The sequence below is a fragment of the Spermophilus citellus genome, assembly GCF_964194105.1.
Source record: "Spermophilus citellus genome assembly, contig: SCAFFOLD_290, whole genome shotgun sequence".
NCBI classification, from domain to species: domain Eukaryota; kingdom Metazoa; phylum Chordata; class Mammalia; order Rodentia; family Sciuridae; genus Spermophilus; species Spermophilus citellus.
In genome coordinates this window covers 82,051-100,324 of record NW_027673071.1, presented here as the reverse complement: position 1 = coordinate 100,324, position 18,274 = coordinate 82,051, and the positions used below count along the sequence as shown (strand labels likewise).

The following is an 18,274-nucleotide window of genomic DNA, read 5'->3' as shown; positions in this document are numbered from 1 at the left end:
AACCCAGTCTGCCAGTCTCCACCCTAATGCTGGCATTGGAACACTGAGACCACAGTTTTGTTTTTTCAATTGCCACCATAGTAGGCTATCAATAAGGGCAAATAGAAGGAAACTCAACCAAACTTACATGATTAAGACCCTGGGTTTTTGCTGAATCCTGCTAGATCTGTTTTTTTCTGAGTGTCAGGAACGGTCTTCTATAAACCACATCCTCATCTGCACGTGAGAGAACTGATAAAATAGTAATGTCCACTTAGATTGTAATTCTGCAATATACTCAAATTAAATGTTGGGCTTGATTTTTAGCAGAATCAGCTCAAAGATTGTAAGAGATGAGACTCCTTTAGGGCTTCCACTTAAGTTCTCTTCTGGGATTTGAGAATTTAGACTCAACCTGTCCCTTGTTTCTGTAACTGTTCCAGGCTGTTCATAGGAGTCCACCCTACTCCACAGTCCTCAAAGTCACCATTTCCTCCATAATGGTAAGGACAGCTGCCATCTGGGTTCTGAAGGCACTTTATTTACCAGGCATTTATCACCATCAACCACAGGTGTTCATTTAACAGTGATGCCACTTCAATGCAAAGTTATTGGCACCCTGTTTTCCTCTGGCAAGGAGCCCATCACTGCATTGTGTTCAAGTTCAAGGACACAACCAACCCAATCCCTAACTCTCATCTCTGGGGGTCTGATTCCTGATCTCAGGCCTACTATCAACTTCTCTATAAATTAGGACCAGCCAAATGTAATCATTTTAACAGAAACAACAAACAAATGATAGTTAACAACATATAAAGTTATTAATTAGGTAACTGAAATAAGGCATTCAGGAATCATGAAGCATCACAAAGTAGCACATAATAGGATGGCTTTAGACCTGAGAGATAATAACTTAAAGGTAGGCATAATGTACACTATACATCTATACATACAGTTTCCTTTGATGTTGAAGTCTATCTCTGGAGATAAGGGTCTATTCTTACAGCTCTTTTCTTCACAATGCATACATTGAGGTGTGCTTTAAGTATTTTTATACATGTCTACCTTCCATCAACTTTGCATACCCCACGGATGACTCACTTTCAGCTCTACCAGGTGCCAGAGTACATGGAACAGGGTAGCATAATACACATAGAAAAGAATAATGAGCCACAATAATGCTGAATCTGTTTCAGTTAATGGGATATGAGGTTAGGCAACTCTTTGTTGCTTTGACAAAAATATCTGATGTGAACAAATTAAATGAAGAAGACTTTATACTGGCTCATGGTTTCAGAGGTTTAGGTCCATGGTCAGTCTGGCTCCATGGCAGAAACATCTTGACAGAAGGGGCCAGGGACAAGATATAGTCCCAGAGGGCACATCCTCTAGGATCCACTCCTTCCACTAGATCTCACTTTACACACAGCCTCCAACACCTTCCAGTAGTCCATTCAGCTATCAGTGGATTGATCCACTGATGAGGTCAGAGACCTCATGATCCAATCACTTCTCCAAAAACCCACTTCTGAACATTGCTGAATGGGGGCCCAAGCCTTCAACATGTGAGTCTTTCAGGGACATTCCAAATATAGACTACTGTAAATTCTTAATGTACATCTATTCTGGAAACTCTGTTTTGGGATCATTTCTTTTAGGATATTGTGCAGTCCTCTGAAAATGTCAGCTATGCCTCATTGTCTAAAGCTGAGCTTTGATGCTTCTAAAAGTGATACTTTCTTCTGCTTTCCTTATTTTCTTTATTTTACATTATTGTAGTATTGGGGATCAAACCCAGGACTTTGTGCATGTTAGGCAAGCACTTAATCACTGAGCTACATTTCCAGCCCCCTTTTCCTTTTCTAATGGGATTTTCCACTCCTGATCACATAAGGAAAATGGGTTCACCCATTAATAGATTAGTGAGTAATAGACTAATAGATAAAAGTAAAATAAAACCACAGATAAATTAAGATAAAATAAATAACACTTTTTTTTGTTTTGTTTTGTTTTTGCTTTCAAAATGTGATTTCCCAGTTTCTGCTCATAATCTATCTAGGAGCTGATTAAAGAGGCTGAAAAAAGAAGCTAATTAAAGACTGGGGACCTACTTCTGATCCAGTCTAAGGTGACCATTCAACACTAAGGAGATGTTCAATTACAAGAGGGTACAGGTTCTTCCTGGGTTCTTAAGTGCATTAAATTATGCTTTTCAATCCAACAGATATGACATCTGTAGTACATTAGATTTCATATCTTTGTTGGAGCTAGAGAGGACCTTGCCTCATTAATTTCCAAAGTTGTTTTCCATGTGTGAATTTGAAGTGAAACATATTAGTGAGAATTTATTGCACTCTTTGTCCATTATCAAGATTAGCTGAGAGAAGAATTTGCTAATAAGGTCAACTTTTAAAAATTGCAAACATCGAATTCTCTTCTGGCTAGTGAAAGCCTTGGGAAATTGATTAAGGGACAGAGATGGTTCCCTCAGTTATCCTAAGAGTTGAAGAGGCAGACTTGGGGCTGAATCTCTGGGAGGGCTCCTAAGGGCACTCTGCAGAGCTGGGTCATGATGAGAAAGTTTAGATTCAAGAAGCTCTACCCTAGCTGTGGTTCAAGTGCCGTGCCATTTCTGTCTTGTGAAGGAAGGAAGGAAGGAAGGGCTCCCTGGCTGGATCCCAAGGTCACTAACAGAACTGCTATCTCTAGACAAAGGTGTCCCATCACAGCTCTCCCCTGCAAACCACACACCCTACCTTTGTCCCTTTATGATTTGGTTCTCCAAGTCTTTTAGGAATGTTTCTGACTGACAGCTACCAAAATCACCTTCAAAACTACTGTAAGAAAGACTGGGACATAGAATAATTATTTTTTAAATTTGTCTTTTTTTTTCCATTTTCTTTCTGTTTTTTTTTTTTTTTTTTTTTTTTTTTTTTTTTTGCTTTTTATTTTCTGCTGACCAGAGGAAAGTTGGTGCCTGACATAGGCTTGGAAATGGGGAAATGGATGGCTCCAGGAGTGTCTCTGCACACACATGTAGGGAGTGAGGGCATTAAGGAGGGCTCAGTTTCTGCTGATGGGTAAGGGGTGGGGAACCAGAAAAAAAAGAGAGGTTACTAAAATACAGCAGTGAAGTATTCTGTAACAGCAATGTCAAATTATAAATAACACTTGACACAGTATATACAACATTAAGTATCACAGTATAAAATTATTTTCCAGTGTTTACTATGTTGAATCATTTTTATTTTATTATCACAATAATCCTGTGCAGTACATAAAACATAATGAATTTGTTTGAATTAGTTTTAATATCAGGTAATTCTTTCACTCCCCAGTTTATATTATACACATGTTTTATAATGCACTATTCTAAACTAGATTATAACTATTCAAAATTTAAGATTTACAAATTTTTCATTTAAAATAATGGAATTTTCTAGTCTCCTTAACTTTTTGTCTCCTCTTGGAGGAAATGTTGAAAAAAATCTTTCCAGTGGTTCACAGTTTCATTAAATATTAATGAATTAAATAATAAATAATTAATTAAGTAATTCTTTATTAAGTGATTAATAAAATTATTTTTATTAATAAAATTGTATTCACTTTTCATTAAATATGTGGGAAGGGTGTGGGAGTGGTAAAAAATTAAATAGAAATTTCCCTGAAGGTATGCTTTTAAACAGAATTTGAAGGCTGAAGTCAAGGATGTCTTGGAAACTGCAGAGACTGCAAGGAGGCTTCAAGTAAAGTGAAAGGGCAGAACAACCATCTGGACAAAATGTCAAGCCAGGTGAATTTGTCCTTGTGCATCTTCTGCTTCTCACATTAGTAAGCTGCCCACTGCTTCGTTCCCTGTCTCTTCACCTTGTTCTCTGTCACAGGCAGAAAAGCAAGTGAAGCATCCTTGAGCAAAACTTTCAGAGATGCACACTGCAAAGACTTCCCAAACAGAAACGAGTGGATTCCTTTGGCCACCTCATGGCTGCATATTCTAATTTATGTGCATTTTCACTGGAGAAAGATTGCAAATGTATAATTTTTAAAAATTGGCTTTGCTATTGGCCACCAAAGGGACAATATTTAATATCCTCTCCTTTAATTGGGAAAACATCACAAGTCTCGCTTGTTGGCAGTGTCTGGTGGGTTTAATAGATGCCACAGTGCTTCAGAATTGCCACCTGTATTTTAAAACCAGGTCTATCTACCCTTCTCATACACAGTCCATTGATGAAATAAACCCATTTCCTAAGGTATTCCAGCCTTCCGGATTGCAGAGATATTGTATCCAATCCTCATTCTGTATTCTGCTCTAGGGTAAGTTAATCTTTTAGGTTTCAGGGTAACATTATTTCCATTTGAACCTGCCAGGTATCAAAAAATATCAGTCTCAATTGATTTGGAGTGATCCAGTAAATTCAGAGTTATCCCCAATGAACTCCAATCTTCCTTTTCCTTTTGAAATCTATAGTCCCTAGAATAGTTGTTACATTCAGGGAATTGACTGAAAGCTAATGTGCTGGGGAGAGGTTGAGAGTTAGATGCACATTGGGTCAGAGAGTTTTATCCTTGGACATCATCTGTTAGCCGCAGAAGTTATAATCTTCATTGTATCTTAGGATATAGAATGTGATCTGATTAGATCACTCCCTTGTGATGATATGTGGTTCCTTTCATGATCTATGTAACAAAAGTAATTGTCTTTTTAAGATATGAATCCTAGTACCTGCCAACAGCCTGGCATAACCTGTCATGAAAAGGAAAAGACGCAGATGGACAGTCCCCCTAGTAATTTCAATAGGTTTTGGTCAGCTGATTTAATAAACTAATCACCACCAGTAGTATGTATTCATGGATGTAGAGTTGTATTTCTGTAAAATAGTGATGTGAAATAGGATTGGCTCTGAACTGATTTTTCTTTTTCCCATTGGAAAATTCAGTTTTTTTTCACTTTTTTTTCTTCCTTTGAGAAGCTGGAAGAAACGTAAGGACAGAGGGAGGGAGGGAGAGAGGGACGGGGGGGAGAGAGAGAGAGAGAGAGAGAGAGAGAGAGAGAGAGAGAGAGAGATTATAGCAAAATACAGGAAAAAAGAGTAAAATTCATGACTCTTGAATAGCAATAAATCTTGGAGCTTCCAAAGCCATGAGGGACTCTGGACATTAACTTCATAATAATGAACAATGAATTGGCTCAGCAAGAGGTAGCTCTTCCTCCCCCTGGACTAGATAAAAAAAATTATAGGCTGTAAAATAAACAAGCTGGAGGGAGCAAAATTGCAAAAGCATAGTGGGGTCCCTCAGTGGGGACTCAGTACCCCTCCCTTTGGATGAAAGGGAAAAGAAAATGTAGCTCTAAATACTTTGGAGATTCCATGAACAGAGGAAGCTATTTCTCATTTCCAAAGAACACTGCAAATCTTGTATTCTTTCACTTTCACTCATGGCAAGGGGCGTGGATCAAGAGCAGGAGCAGAAACTGTTTTTCTGGGGTTTAGGCAGAGGGACTCAAGGATCTGCTCTCTCCATGGCTCTGCCCTTCCTCAGACTTTGCATATTACTCAATATCCCTTTCTGATGGGAGGTGATGGTGTGGGTGGTGTTTGGGGCCCACTATGAATCTCAGAATTATAAGCCATATAACATAACAAATTGGACTAGCCAAAGTAACTATATCTAGTCAGAGTTCTTAATCAAGCAAGAATGAATTTTAATTTGTTGGTTCTCATCAGAAATAAAAGTTAGAGATAAATGGGTAGTTTGAAAGAAAAACTAGTATAAATAAATTCGCTCTTCATTAAGTTAGAGGCATCCTGTATATAGGATGGAATTTTAGGTTCAGGAAGCTAATGGACACACACACACACACACACACACACACACACACACACACACACATATATTTAAAGGTGCCATTCAGTGGATTCCCAAACCTTGTACCTGGAAACCACTCAACACTTGTTCGTTAGAATTAATCATTACACAAACATTTAAAATGAAAGGCTACACATATACACATACACACACATGCGTGCACACACACGCACACACAGAGGCTGAGTCTGTCCATAGGGAAGATAAAAGGTCAAAAGTCACTAAAGCCCAAACTTCAATCTAGCATTCAAAGTAGCTGGCACGTACGTCATTGATAGCTGGATTGAATTTCAGGTTTTCAACTAAGTATCGCCTGTATGAAAAATGGGAGTCAGATACCAGGGAGTTCTAGTTGCTAGTGTGTAATATGAACCCATTATGTTCATAAGAGGAATCTGAACCTCCAGAAAGTGCTGTGGCTGCCCAAGATGGTGTGCTAGTGGAGGCGAAGCCAGAACCAAAGGTGGAAACTCCTGCTTTTTAGCTCTGTGGATTTTCCCCATTGCACTGAGCCCGAGCTACCTAGTGAGGACTGATTACTATGACCTCCTACTACAAATATGATCTTCTAAAACAGTAAATGGGATTTCACTTTGAGGATGTGCTTAGATGTCTCAACAGCTAGGGAGTGGTTGTATTTAGTGGTGCAGAATAAAGATGAGTGGATATTAGCTGCGAGGTAAATAAATGGTGAATACATTTCCAAATCTGCTGGAAGATGAAAACTCAGCTATTTTTGTTATCCTTGGTCCAGATTTCTCTGCTTCTATTAAAAAAAATAGTGAGTTAAGCTGTATTGGCTTTGGCATTTTTTCAAAGTGTTTCTTTCATTTCGCAGAAGACCTCATTTATTCCTAGCTCTCCTGCTCTCAGGGGGTTGGAAACTCAGCCAGGGCATCTGATTTATATAATTAGCCTTTGGTAAGTATGGATGGCCTCTCACTCTAGCATGAAGTGAGGTGAATTTGAGGAAAAAAATTCTTGCTTTATCATCCTTCCTACCCTCCCTCCCAACTCCAGTTCTCATTTGTAACCGGATTTACCAAGGAAAGCAATGATTCTGCGGTCCAATGTGATCTCACCCTGTCAGAGTTTTCACCACGAAAGACTTAGAGCCCATCAATTTCATAATAATGGGTGAATAATGATGGTCCCTTTGGTATTGCTCTCACCCAAATCCCCATTTAAAGACTGCAACTGGCAGGACAAAGGCTAGTGTTTCAGGAAGGGCAGATTTAGGGTAGATCAGCCATGGAAATCAGTATTGGCACACATGTCCAGGACCTAATGAGAATCTGGCAGAAGCCTAAAAGGAGTTGAATCTACTTGGCTATGCATTCTCGTCCCTATTTTGGTGCTTTTCATGGGAATCTGAAGAACTGTAAGGAGAGGAGGTGAGGAGGCAGAGCCGGCAGGGGACAATCACAAGAGTACTTGTTACAGGTTAATCTTAGTGTGTTTCTTCTTAAGGGACAATTGATAGAGCCTCTGATCAAGTGGGATTCCCCCCACTTCAATGTCCCATTGTGTGATTTCTGATGGTGCTCAAATTCCCCGCCCCTGATGGTGGTAAGTATGGATGGTGAAAGTATCCACTTGGTTCAGGCTGATGTAAATTTGCCAATTGGACTGTCAGGCACTTATCCCCCATGCTCATATGTCACGTCTTCATGCATCCACTTATGCTTGAAAACTGACAGTCCTAAAAAATGTAGTCAGAAAATTGTCAGAGGAGATAGAGGGAAAGTGCAGACAGACATTTAAAATCAATGCCAAATTTCCTGGTGAAATCATCTTAGAATTCTCTTGGAAAGTGGGTGACGCATAACACTGAGAAAGTAGGGGGATTTATTTCTTGCAAGTCTAGACCCTATCCATCATAACAGTCCAGGAGATGTTCATTTTGTGTGTGAAAAATAGGTGAAAGGAGATGGGATACCTCTTGTGAAGCATATGGTTACTTTGGTTCATCTGGAATAAAAACTCTTTAGGGTCTGAACCTGAAAGACAGTGTTTGTGTGACAAACATGACAGATTTTCAGAAATACGATTCATAAATTAGGAAATACTTCTATCTTTTGGGGGAAGAAGAAATACAGTGAATGCCACAGAATAATTGGAAGTCTACCAATTTTTGAGTTTGATGTGAATTGAATGCTATTTTTTTTTCATATCTAACATTCTTAAATTGAGAGGAAATGCACTTTCTTTGTTGACCTCTATGTTGTTACCAAGACTATTGACTGGATCCATTGGATAGTTGGATTGGGGCACTCTGAGATGTTCAGCCACACTGGTTGAAGTATAGATTGGCTGTAGGAGTGGCCTAAATAATGTATCTGCTGTCACTTGTTTTCTGATGTGTAGAAACATTTCCCATGCATGGGTGTTGGATGTTATGGGTGGTCTCAGCCCCCAGCTCTTTGAGTGGACCCGATCCCAATGAGGGTCCCTAATGTCTAAGGAAGTAGAGTCTCACAGGCTCCATGTCTTCTCCTATTTCAGGTACACTGCTTTGTTTGAAGACTATGAAATATAATAGAGACTCATTTTGGAAACAGATTCATCTTCTGCATTTTTAATTTTGAGCACTTGCCCCTGGCGTTTCTTGTCTCTTGCCCTTCCTAGATCTCCACTTGCTTTTCAGCCAGTAAGGCTTTCTTCTTCATCTCCTGCTTATTGATGAATGTGTTTCATTCATCTCTCTCTCTCTCTCTCTTTTTGTGGGGGTGGGAGGGGTTTGGTGGGAGCAGGGTGGTCTATGAATAGCTATAGACTCTGCCTGTTCCCATTTTTCCACTTGGCTATTCAGTTCCATGGAGACAGAAAATGGAGGCAAGCCTCGGGGTGGGAGGCACCAGGGTCAGAGGTCAAGAGTGGTCACCTTTTGAATTAAAGCTTCTGATTTCCACTGAAGATAACATATTGTAACCCAAAGGAACTGTGCAAGGACTTGACTCTCAGAAGGCTCCACACAAAGGGAGGGAGGAGAAAAAGAGGGAAAGATCAGAGAAAGGGGGAGGAGCGCAGATCCTGGGGTCAGTTGACATCATTTGCAGTGCTTTTGAAAACTGTTTGGTGACTTTATAAAGAGTCATTGTGCTTGGAATCCCTCTGCCGATCTTCTCAAGGGTCAGACTTGGCATTTATTGTGTGGCCTCTGAACACAAGATGAAAGCTTTCCCACCTCACTGATGACTTTATCTAAAAGAATTTAGGTGGCAAACTGTTGTTTTACATTGAAGCATTTTGGGGTAGGAGAAGTGATACTGTATGTGAAATTCATTGTCACTAAAGACTGTGCAAGACCAACCCTCAAGAGGCTGTCTCTGTGCATATTTTACATGCACTCAAGCCTAGTGATTTGGTCTTGTGGCTCAACTGCAAGAAATTCAGTAGTAACAGTGAGTTAATTTGCTTAGCTTTTCGATCCTGTGGGCTATTTTAACACCCCAAATTTAATTTTGACTAGAAATGAATTAACATTAAAACCAAAGTAAAATTTTCCTAGTGAATTTCAAAGCCTTGATTTCCATTTTATTTGTCTTTATACCCATAGCACAGATCTCTACAGCACTTCATAACTGTGTATGGAAAGGATAAAATGATGAACAAAAGAAAATAAGAATTTTCTAGGCATCTTAAGTACTTTTTATGTGCCAGGAAATTACTTGGTTAATATCAGATGATCTAATCAGATGAACAAATTACTTGGTTGTGTCCACTAATTCTAATACCAACTGGGAATCATAAGAGAAGATTAGGCTAGTTTTGTCTAGGAAAAGGTTTCATTCTACTAATATAATGACAATCTGATTGAATCCTCAAAACACAATGATTCAAACTCATTGTATATTGAAATAAAAGGCCATTACATAAGACAGCTGTTTTAAAATCAAATAGCTCATCAGAATTACCTGGGAAGCAATTTTCTTTTGCTATAGGCTCTATAAGTGGTGATTTTGAAGTGTGACTTGTTTCGTAAACTACTGTCACAGGACAGGGAAAGTAAAGAAGGAAGAAGACTTTCAAAAAAATTCTCCAACTCTACAACACCTGGTAAGATTCAGAGCCACATACAACAAGATTGCATTATAACAAGAGCAGCAATGAAATACAGCAAGAGTGTTATAAAACAAAGCCATTTCCATGTCTCATGCAGCTGGCCCATACAAACAGTGGCATATTGATAGGATCACAATAAATGCTATATAGTGAATATACACGAACGTCAAGTGCTCTCTCACTGAGGCCATACAAGGCACAGCCATTGTTTCAGTAAGGAACTGAACTGCTCACAGTGTACATGGACAGAGTGGAAGCAGAGCTGAATTGATGCACTTTTGTGTTATTTTGCCCTATTTATGTAACCTCGTCTGTCCTGCCATTAAATGGTGTATGCTATCTATCCCCACCATGCGCCTTAACGAAAAAATAAAATTAAATAAATAAAGAGAGGGAGAGTGAAAGCTTTTGAATTATAAAAGCACCATGCAAGTTTGAGCTGGAGTCTTCTATTACATTTTTCTTCATTATAATAGCAACACCAACAGTATCAGACATCTCCTGAAATTCCTTGTCAGGAGCGTTAAGACAGAGACCTTGCTCAGTAGTGAGTTGAGGAGGAAGGGGCCCATGCGCGGTGAGACCCCTTGTGGTGTCTGCGGTAGGTTAGAGGTGGAGTAGGTCCTTTGCGTGCATTTCTGATTTCCTTTCTTTGCTTTATCTAGCCCAGCCTTCCAAATTTTTTCCACTGACTTTCATCTGATGCTAAAGCTGTTTATTATCTCTATAAAAGGAGCCGTTCTCCCAGCAGTTGATATTCTGTTGCTGTCCTGGCAACATTCAACTAATCTGGTAACTAGTAATCAGAGAACATGGGGTGCTGTTTCTGCTTCCCTTCTTACTAGCTGTGTCAACTTCTTGGTGACAGTTAACTTCTTGGAGGATTAGGTTTCACCTCTGGATGATGGAAATTATACAAAGTGCCCTGTTTTCTTCACAAAATGGTTGAAGTCAAATCAGAAAATACGTGCAACATTCTTTGTAAACCATAGGTCATTCTGTAAACAGAGACTTTCTAGACTTTATTATACTGATGTTTCTAAATCTCTAGATAATTTTTTAAATTTTACACAGAATATACAATTTTTTTTAAAAAGGAAAAGTTTTGAAATTTCATATTTGAGAAATCAAACAGTAACAACGAGGGATGATAAAATTATTGAACTCTAAAGGGACACTATATTATCATTGTAATTATTGTCCTGGAATTTTGACATGCAAGAGTAAAGAAGTTTAGGATTGTATCTGCCTTGCTAGGTCTTAATCTTTAAATGCTACAGTACATTTTTAAATGATGACATTAATTTAAAAAACAACAGGAGAAAACATACTCCTTTGAGTTCAAAGGACAGGAGAACTGTTAGCATGTTAGCTATTTGTTGTTTGAATTTGTGTCCCTGGGACTCTGCTCATTCTGTAAAAAGTCTCATTGGTACTTCCAAGGAAATCCAGACTTTAAAGTTAGGTCCTGCAGAATTCTGCACTGAGTAGCCTCATCATACATTTTTGTTCATTTTATATTCATGATTCTCAATCTGTTTGGCACCCTCAGGGAAATTGTGAACCTCTATTTTTCTGAATTAACTAAACATGTGCCTTATCCCTCTGTTTTTAAATGTCTGGTCCCATCTTCATGCAGGCTGGTTCACCTTTTGACCTATAACCACTCTTGTGGCTCTGTCTCTCCTGATGGGTTTGTGGAGTTGAGTGATATCCTATCTGTCATCTCCAATGGTCTTTGCAAGACCCTGGGCTCCTCCAGGGAACAAAAAGCCTCTCCTTTCAGGGTTGCTCTTATACTGGTCTCTTCCTGCAGTCTTGCTATGGTTTTCTCCAAATTGCCTTGGTTATTGCTTTCTCTGACACATTCTACACCTATTCAGAGTATTGCTAAGCAGACTCTAATCATATAAGAATGTCCATTACAGGAGCCAGATTTTCACCAAATACGATACCACAGTTCCCATGATTTTTTTTTTCTGTCTGGTCACAGTGGCTGATGCCTGTGAAGTACTTGATAATATCCATAAGAATAAATGCACAAAGAAATAAAATAGTCTATTTTTAGTAAGGAATAAATTATTAAGCTCATTTGAAATAGCTGATAAATTCTATGCTTTTCAATTCATACAACTGGAATCAACCACCCCTGACTTTGGCCCTAAGGCTGCTCTCATGACCATAAAACTCTGGGTGTGACAGAGTAAAATATATAAAAATGTCTGTCATGAATTTTAATGTAATGCTAATGTTCTATCTATCTATCTATCTATCTATCTATCTATCTATCTATCATCTTTAATCATCCATCTACCACCTATCTATTGAGAAACACAGGAGGATTAGTGTTTTAGAGTGAGAGGTGACATCTCTCCCACAGAATGGATGGTCACCTCATCTCGAGTCTTTATCACACACTTGTCCCAAAAGACTTCGGACAAAAAGTCATAAGCTCTCCATTAAAGGATCTTAAACTTAAACCCAAAGAGGGAAATTTTGAGGATTTGTTGTACATGGTAGAATCTGGGACTTCTCTGGCCTTTTAAAAGGGGTGCCTTTTACTATGGGACCACAGTGATTCTGGGACCAGAACCAGGATCTCCTGACAAAGGGTCAGGAAATTAATCTTCAGGGCTGGTTCTTGGTCAGAGAAGCAAAACACTGAGGTGTTCTCTTTCTCTGATGTCTGTCCCTTGGACAGGAACAGAGATGAGTCAAGGCAGGGTCTCTGTTGAAGATTAGAAGTCACAGGTTCTTCCAGGGGCTTGGGAGTCTGAGGCAGGAGGATTGAAAGTTCAAAGTTTTGGCAACTTAGTCAGGCCCTGAGCAACTTAGCAGACCTTGTCTACCATACTTTCTTATAAACCTCGCCTAATGACTTGATCTTTTTAAAACTTAGTTTTTCCATTTACAAAATGGGGATTGACAATCATCTCCTAATGGAGAGATGAGAAGGATTAACTAAATTCCAAGCAAAGGATTTAGTGTTATACTAGAGCCAAATGAAAAAGAACAGTAACAACAAAAATTCCAGTTAGTGTTATCTAACATTAACTTGATAGGTGAGTTGGAAGTTTGTTATAGTTTGAAAGCATTTATTTTGGGTACTGGATATCTGGATAACATAATCTGAGCAGCTACCAAAGGTAGGAAATTCAGCTGGAGATATGGGTGATAAATAGTACTCTAGCTGAGGATGTTCATGGGTAAGAGCACAGACCCAGAGAGGAAACAGGAGAAGGGAAGAGAGCAAATATTCATTAAGCCGCTGTGGCTCTTTGTGCTCAGTACTAAAGACACTCTGCAGAGTTCCCCAGTTATGTGAGTTTGAAGCTCACAGAATCTCACTCAGAACTGATTCCCTCAACGAATCTTGGAGAGTGTACCGGAGAGACAGGGCTGCCGCTTTGCTCCAGCCTGGTATTAGAACCAGGCCTGAAGCCATATCATTTCTCTAAATCCCTGGATATATTACAAATCGGGTTCCCTTTCTTTGCTCACAAGCTGAGTTCTGGATAAAAAAAACAAAAACTAAGAAAAAACAAAACAAAACAAAACAGACTTACTTGTTTTGAAATTCCTGGCAGAGAACCCAAAGCCCTGCTGGGAGGTGGTGCCAAGAGCAAAGGTTGCTGACAGAGTTGGATGCTTCCTGCTACCCTGGGCAGGAAGGCAGGAAATAGTCCTGCTTCACAACTGTGATGGGCCACAGGGCCAGGATGAACTAGGGGCCTCCATGGAAACAATCTGTGCTCAATACAGTGTGCTGAGCACGGAGGACAGACTGTTCAGAGTCCCACCAGGTCTCACTGAGTCAGTGGCCATCCATCCAGGGACCATGCATTTTAAAACATGAATTATACCAAACAGTTTATAACTCTTTAATTATCAACATCTTATGTTAAAACGTATGGAAGGATCCAACAATTTTTAAAAATTCATATTAAAGAAAATACCATATTAAATATCTGGAATATACCATTTTCTGTGTAGTGGCTAGGTAGAGACTCAGTAAGCTTTTGAACAGTTCAGGTCAATAGCTGGCTAAGTCAAGGAAAAGAAAATCTAAAACATATTTACTCTCCTAATGAATACAGAATTGGGGATTAGTTCAATCAAAATATAATCAAAACTTAGATTAACATAAATCTCGGGATTATAGAAAATTCAAGATTAGAAACAATATTTTTTTAACTGTAGGAATTCTTATGGACTGTTAAAATTATCTGTGGGCCTCTTATCTTTTTCTACTACTTAATCCTGGCTTTAGGTATTTCCTGTTAGATCTCAGTAGGACAGCTGCTTCTAACCAAGTTCTCTGCTCTCTGCAGTGTGAGCTCTCTGACATGGGACAGTATGAGACAGATATTCAGAGCAAACTTGTAACAAGGGTACTGACATAAACAGCTCCTGTGAATATTTCCCCATCTTACCATCACTGGAAAGCTTCAAGTCCCATAGATAACCTCTTGGTCTAATTTGTAAGCTCTTGTGGATAAATTTTTATTTATTCTATTTGCACCTCCATTTCTACTCTCTCCTACCTTCGCTGTTCTACTGTGTACCAGGAGGCTAATTTTTATGGAAAACATCAACAGATTCCTCCCGCCCCCAGTCTGGCTTTGGCTTGGCTTTGGCCAATGGAGGCCTGTCAGGAGATCAAAGAGTTGGAGAAGAATAACTCTCCGGTTGTTTATTTTCCTCCTCCTTCTCTGCACATTTGTGAGCTTTGGGAGTTTGTTCTTTTTCGGTCTGCACTTTCCTACAGTTCTCCTCTCTTTAGGTTCCAACAGTGACCTCTTCTACTTTCTACTTCTGACTTAGATGGTAAAACCTTTTGGTTGCTCAACTCACAATGTTCCAGTGTCTCTCCTTGGACCTTTAACTCTCTTCATATCATTGCAAACAATACATTCACTAAATGCTACTCAGTGCCTCCACTGGAGTATGCCATTGCTTCCCGCTGAAACTTTCTCCCTAAGCTACTCCATTCCTTCCAGACAAATTTGCTCACGGTTCTTAAATATCTCTGTGATTTTGCCACATTGGATGCCCTTGCTCTTTTACTCCACATCTAAACTAAATTTAATATACTCTTATGAGGGAGGTGATGGTTGGATCTTTCTTTGGGAAAAAAATGGCCATGCACTATTTTATAATATACCCCACTTAAAAAATATTTTAATTTTCCAATATTATTCTGTATGTCTTATCTTCTGGAAACTTCTTGGAGCAGTTTTCTTTCATTTCTATGCCTTTCCCTGTGGTATGAATTGCTTTGTCATGCACATTAGAAAATGTATTCATTGATGGAAATTAGCTCTCATTTGAAATACTTTTTGAATCTTTGTGCAGTCCAGTTAGCACAAAACAACTCAGCTTTCCACACTGCCACAAACTTCCCAGACTACAGCAAGCAGAGCCAAACAGGACTTCTGAGGCCCTCTGATCTGCCTTGATTTTCAGGGTCTAATGGAGACCAGGAATTTTGCACCCAGCTCAGATACTCAGGAAAATAATCGTGTCTCTGTATTCCCCTAGTGTGCCATTGTAGGCTAAGTGGTGTGGTGCCTGGTATTGCTCAGCCAGAGATTGTACAGAGTCTCCTCTGTTTCAAAGCTTCAACTTATGCAGTGTGAAATCAGAGTCCACCCCCTGCCACCACCACAGAAATAAACAATTGACCAAACATAAATAGGGAGAGGGCTTTATTTTTCAGCAGTAGTGTTTTAATGGCTACTACAGGAGAAAATTCACTGGAAAGGTAAAAAAAAAAAAAAAAAAAAAAAAACTCAAAGTGATCGCCTGGCATCAGACAACTCATTAAGAAGTGAGTTCCCCAAACTAAATTGTCTCTTCTCTTTTGCATGCATGCCTCAATTGTAAATTCCCATCTCTTTAACTCTCTTCTTCCTTTGTCAGCCTGTTTATTCATTATTTGTTTGAATTTTTCAATATTTGTTTGAATTTTTGTTGGTTTTGGAAATTCCCCAGAGTTATGATATTTTTCTCTCACAATTTTTCTTGATTGCTTAAAGTAGTTATGATGATGATTATTACAAAGGATAATAATGGCAATAGGCTTTACAATGTATCAGGTGATTTCCTATATCTTCATCTCACTTGCTCCAATATTATCTGAAAGCTAGAGGAAGTTTATTTTTATATTCATATCTAAAGAGATAGAGATTCCACAACATCTCACGATTTGCTCTTATCCTTCAGTAAGTGGGAACTCTGAGAACAGAGAAATCAGGTTTTCTGATTACCATCTGCTGCCTCTCTATTGCATCAAGCTCTCTAGGCTTTTCAACCACTTCACTAATCACTCAAGATACAAGTGACCCTTCAAACAGGAGAGAAAAAGTGGGCTGAGGTATCTTACAGTGCCCTAGCCAGGTTCAATCAAGTTCCTCCTTAAGTTCATTCCACAGCTTCCTGGAAGGCTAAGCTCCATTTACTGTGGTCATTGGCACTGACAGAATGGAAAGAATTAGTATAGAGAAATGCTAGCCAATAAAAACATTATGTTAGCCACATATGTAATGTCAATTTCTCTTGCAACCACATTAAGAAGAAGCAGGTGAAATTAATTTTACCAGTATGTTTTATTTAATCCAATATACATGCAATATTATCATTTTGCTATGGACTCAATATAAAAATACGAATGAGATACTTTATGTTCATTTTTTTTTCATACTATATTTGGAATCCAGGGTGCATTTTACACTAACAGCATGTCTCAATTCAGACTAGCCACATTTCAAGTGTTCACAGTCACATGGGACAAGTGGCTCTTTTAGTGAACAATGAGGCTCTAGAGCAATGAGAAAATGCGCTTTTGCCTGGTAGCAGTTGGCAACTGGCTCCTGGTTCACATCTTTTGGCTTCACATTTCAGCAGGCGACAGTGGTGTCTGTTCAGGAGTATCAGAAATATAGTCAAAGACTTCACGTGAAACGTTAAGCCATCACGGAAGAAATTTTTTAACAAAGTCGGCTTGCCTTTAAACTCAATAAAGGCTCAATCTGAACCTGTCGGACTCATTGCTCTATTTTTAATAACTACCCACAATGGCCAATTCTTGAATAAAGAAATGATTTAATAAATGATTATATTTGAGATATTTTTAACTTAAGCTAAGTCTTCAAAATTTCATGTGTATTTCACACTTAATGATACACCTCAATTGTTATGACCTCATCTCATAGGCCCAATAGTCACAAATGGCCAGAGGCCATGGTGTTAGATGAGGTCAAGATTGTAAAGATAAAAGATAGACTCTGTCATCCACCAGGGATGACTGGGAGCAAGCAACTTCTTTTTTATTGCTTGTCATACTTTCTGGAACTCTGAGTTCAGAGTTTACAATTCTGCGAGCCACCTTACAAAAACAGAAAAAGCCAACATATCTACCATCCATGCCCCATTCTACATTATTATTATTATTATTATTATTATTATTATTATTATTTAAAAAATTTTGTAGTTATAGATGGACACAATTCCTTTATTTAATTTGCTTATTTTTATGTGGTGCTGATGATCAAACCCAGTGCCTCACACATGCTAGGCAAGCACTCTGATGCTGAGCTATAGCCGCAGCCCTTACATTATTTTAACAGTTATATTTATTACCAAGGTTATCTTTATTACCAATCCAAACAATTTGGCTAATGGAAAAGGCCAATCACTGTATTTACCTCCTCACCTTCACCCCAATGTGCAAATGAGCAATACACCAAAGGCATATACCTAGACATACTGCAAGGAGAAAAGGAAGACAGGGTTGCTTAATGGGCTTTTCAGTAAGTGCATCTTGGCCTCTTTTCTGGTGGCTGGGGTACATGGCAGAGAAATTTGCTAACAGGCCAAACTCTCTTGGTGAGGCATGAAATGACCCAGTAGGGAGCAAATGACCCGACTTTGGCATCTGACTAGATACTTGACTGCCAAGCAAAGAAACCAGAGGCAAACTTTACAAAAGAGATTTTCAGGATCAGGACTGGTGCACACGGTAATGTCAAATGTGCCCTGTCCAAGGACACCTAAGCCAGGGGGACAGTCGGAGAAAAATACATGACTGGTGTATACTGCCATGGGTGTGGGTTTTCCTTCTTAAATTTTGTGCAAGTTCACCTGATGGGCCATCAATAGCTCTCTTTAGGACCAGAGCAGGATGTGTTTAACACCAGAGTTATGTCCAGAATTTTAGACATCATTTCATCTGAAAATGCTAAGTTAAAAGCTTCTTAACAATCACAATCACAAGACACTGGTACAACTAACAAAAGATTCAGTGTTCTGACCTTCATTAGCATGATCTCTATTTCCATAATAAATGTTCAGTTCAAAA

The 18,274-nt window shown here is 38.9% G+C and overlaps 1 protein-coding gene across 4 annotated transcripts in view; it reads left to right on the top strand.

Moving 5' to 3' along the window:
* The window catches only part of LOC308640159 (pleiotrophin-like), a 99,208-nt gene that overhangs the window by 25,758 nt on the left and 55,176 nt on the right, over positions 1 to 18,274 (top strand). Inside the window, exon 1 of one of the 4 annotated variants that reach the window (XM_081312169.1) lies at positions 3,754 to 3,772. The exons of the other annotated variants lie outside the window; for them this stretch is intronic. The gene's annotated coding sequence lies outside the window, so the exon portion shown is untranslated. Of the gene's footprint in view, positions 1 to 3,753; positions 3,773 to 18,274 lie in introns of those variants that run through there. 4 annotated transcript variants of the gene reach the window in all.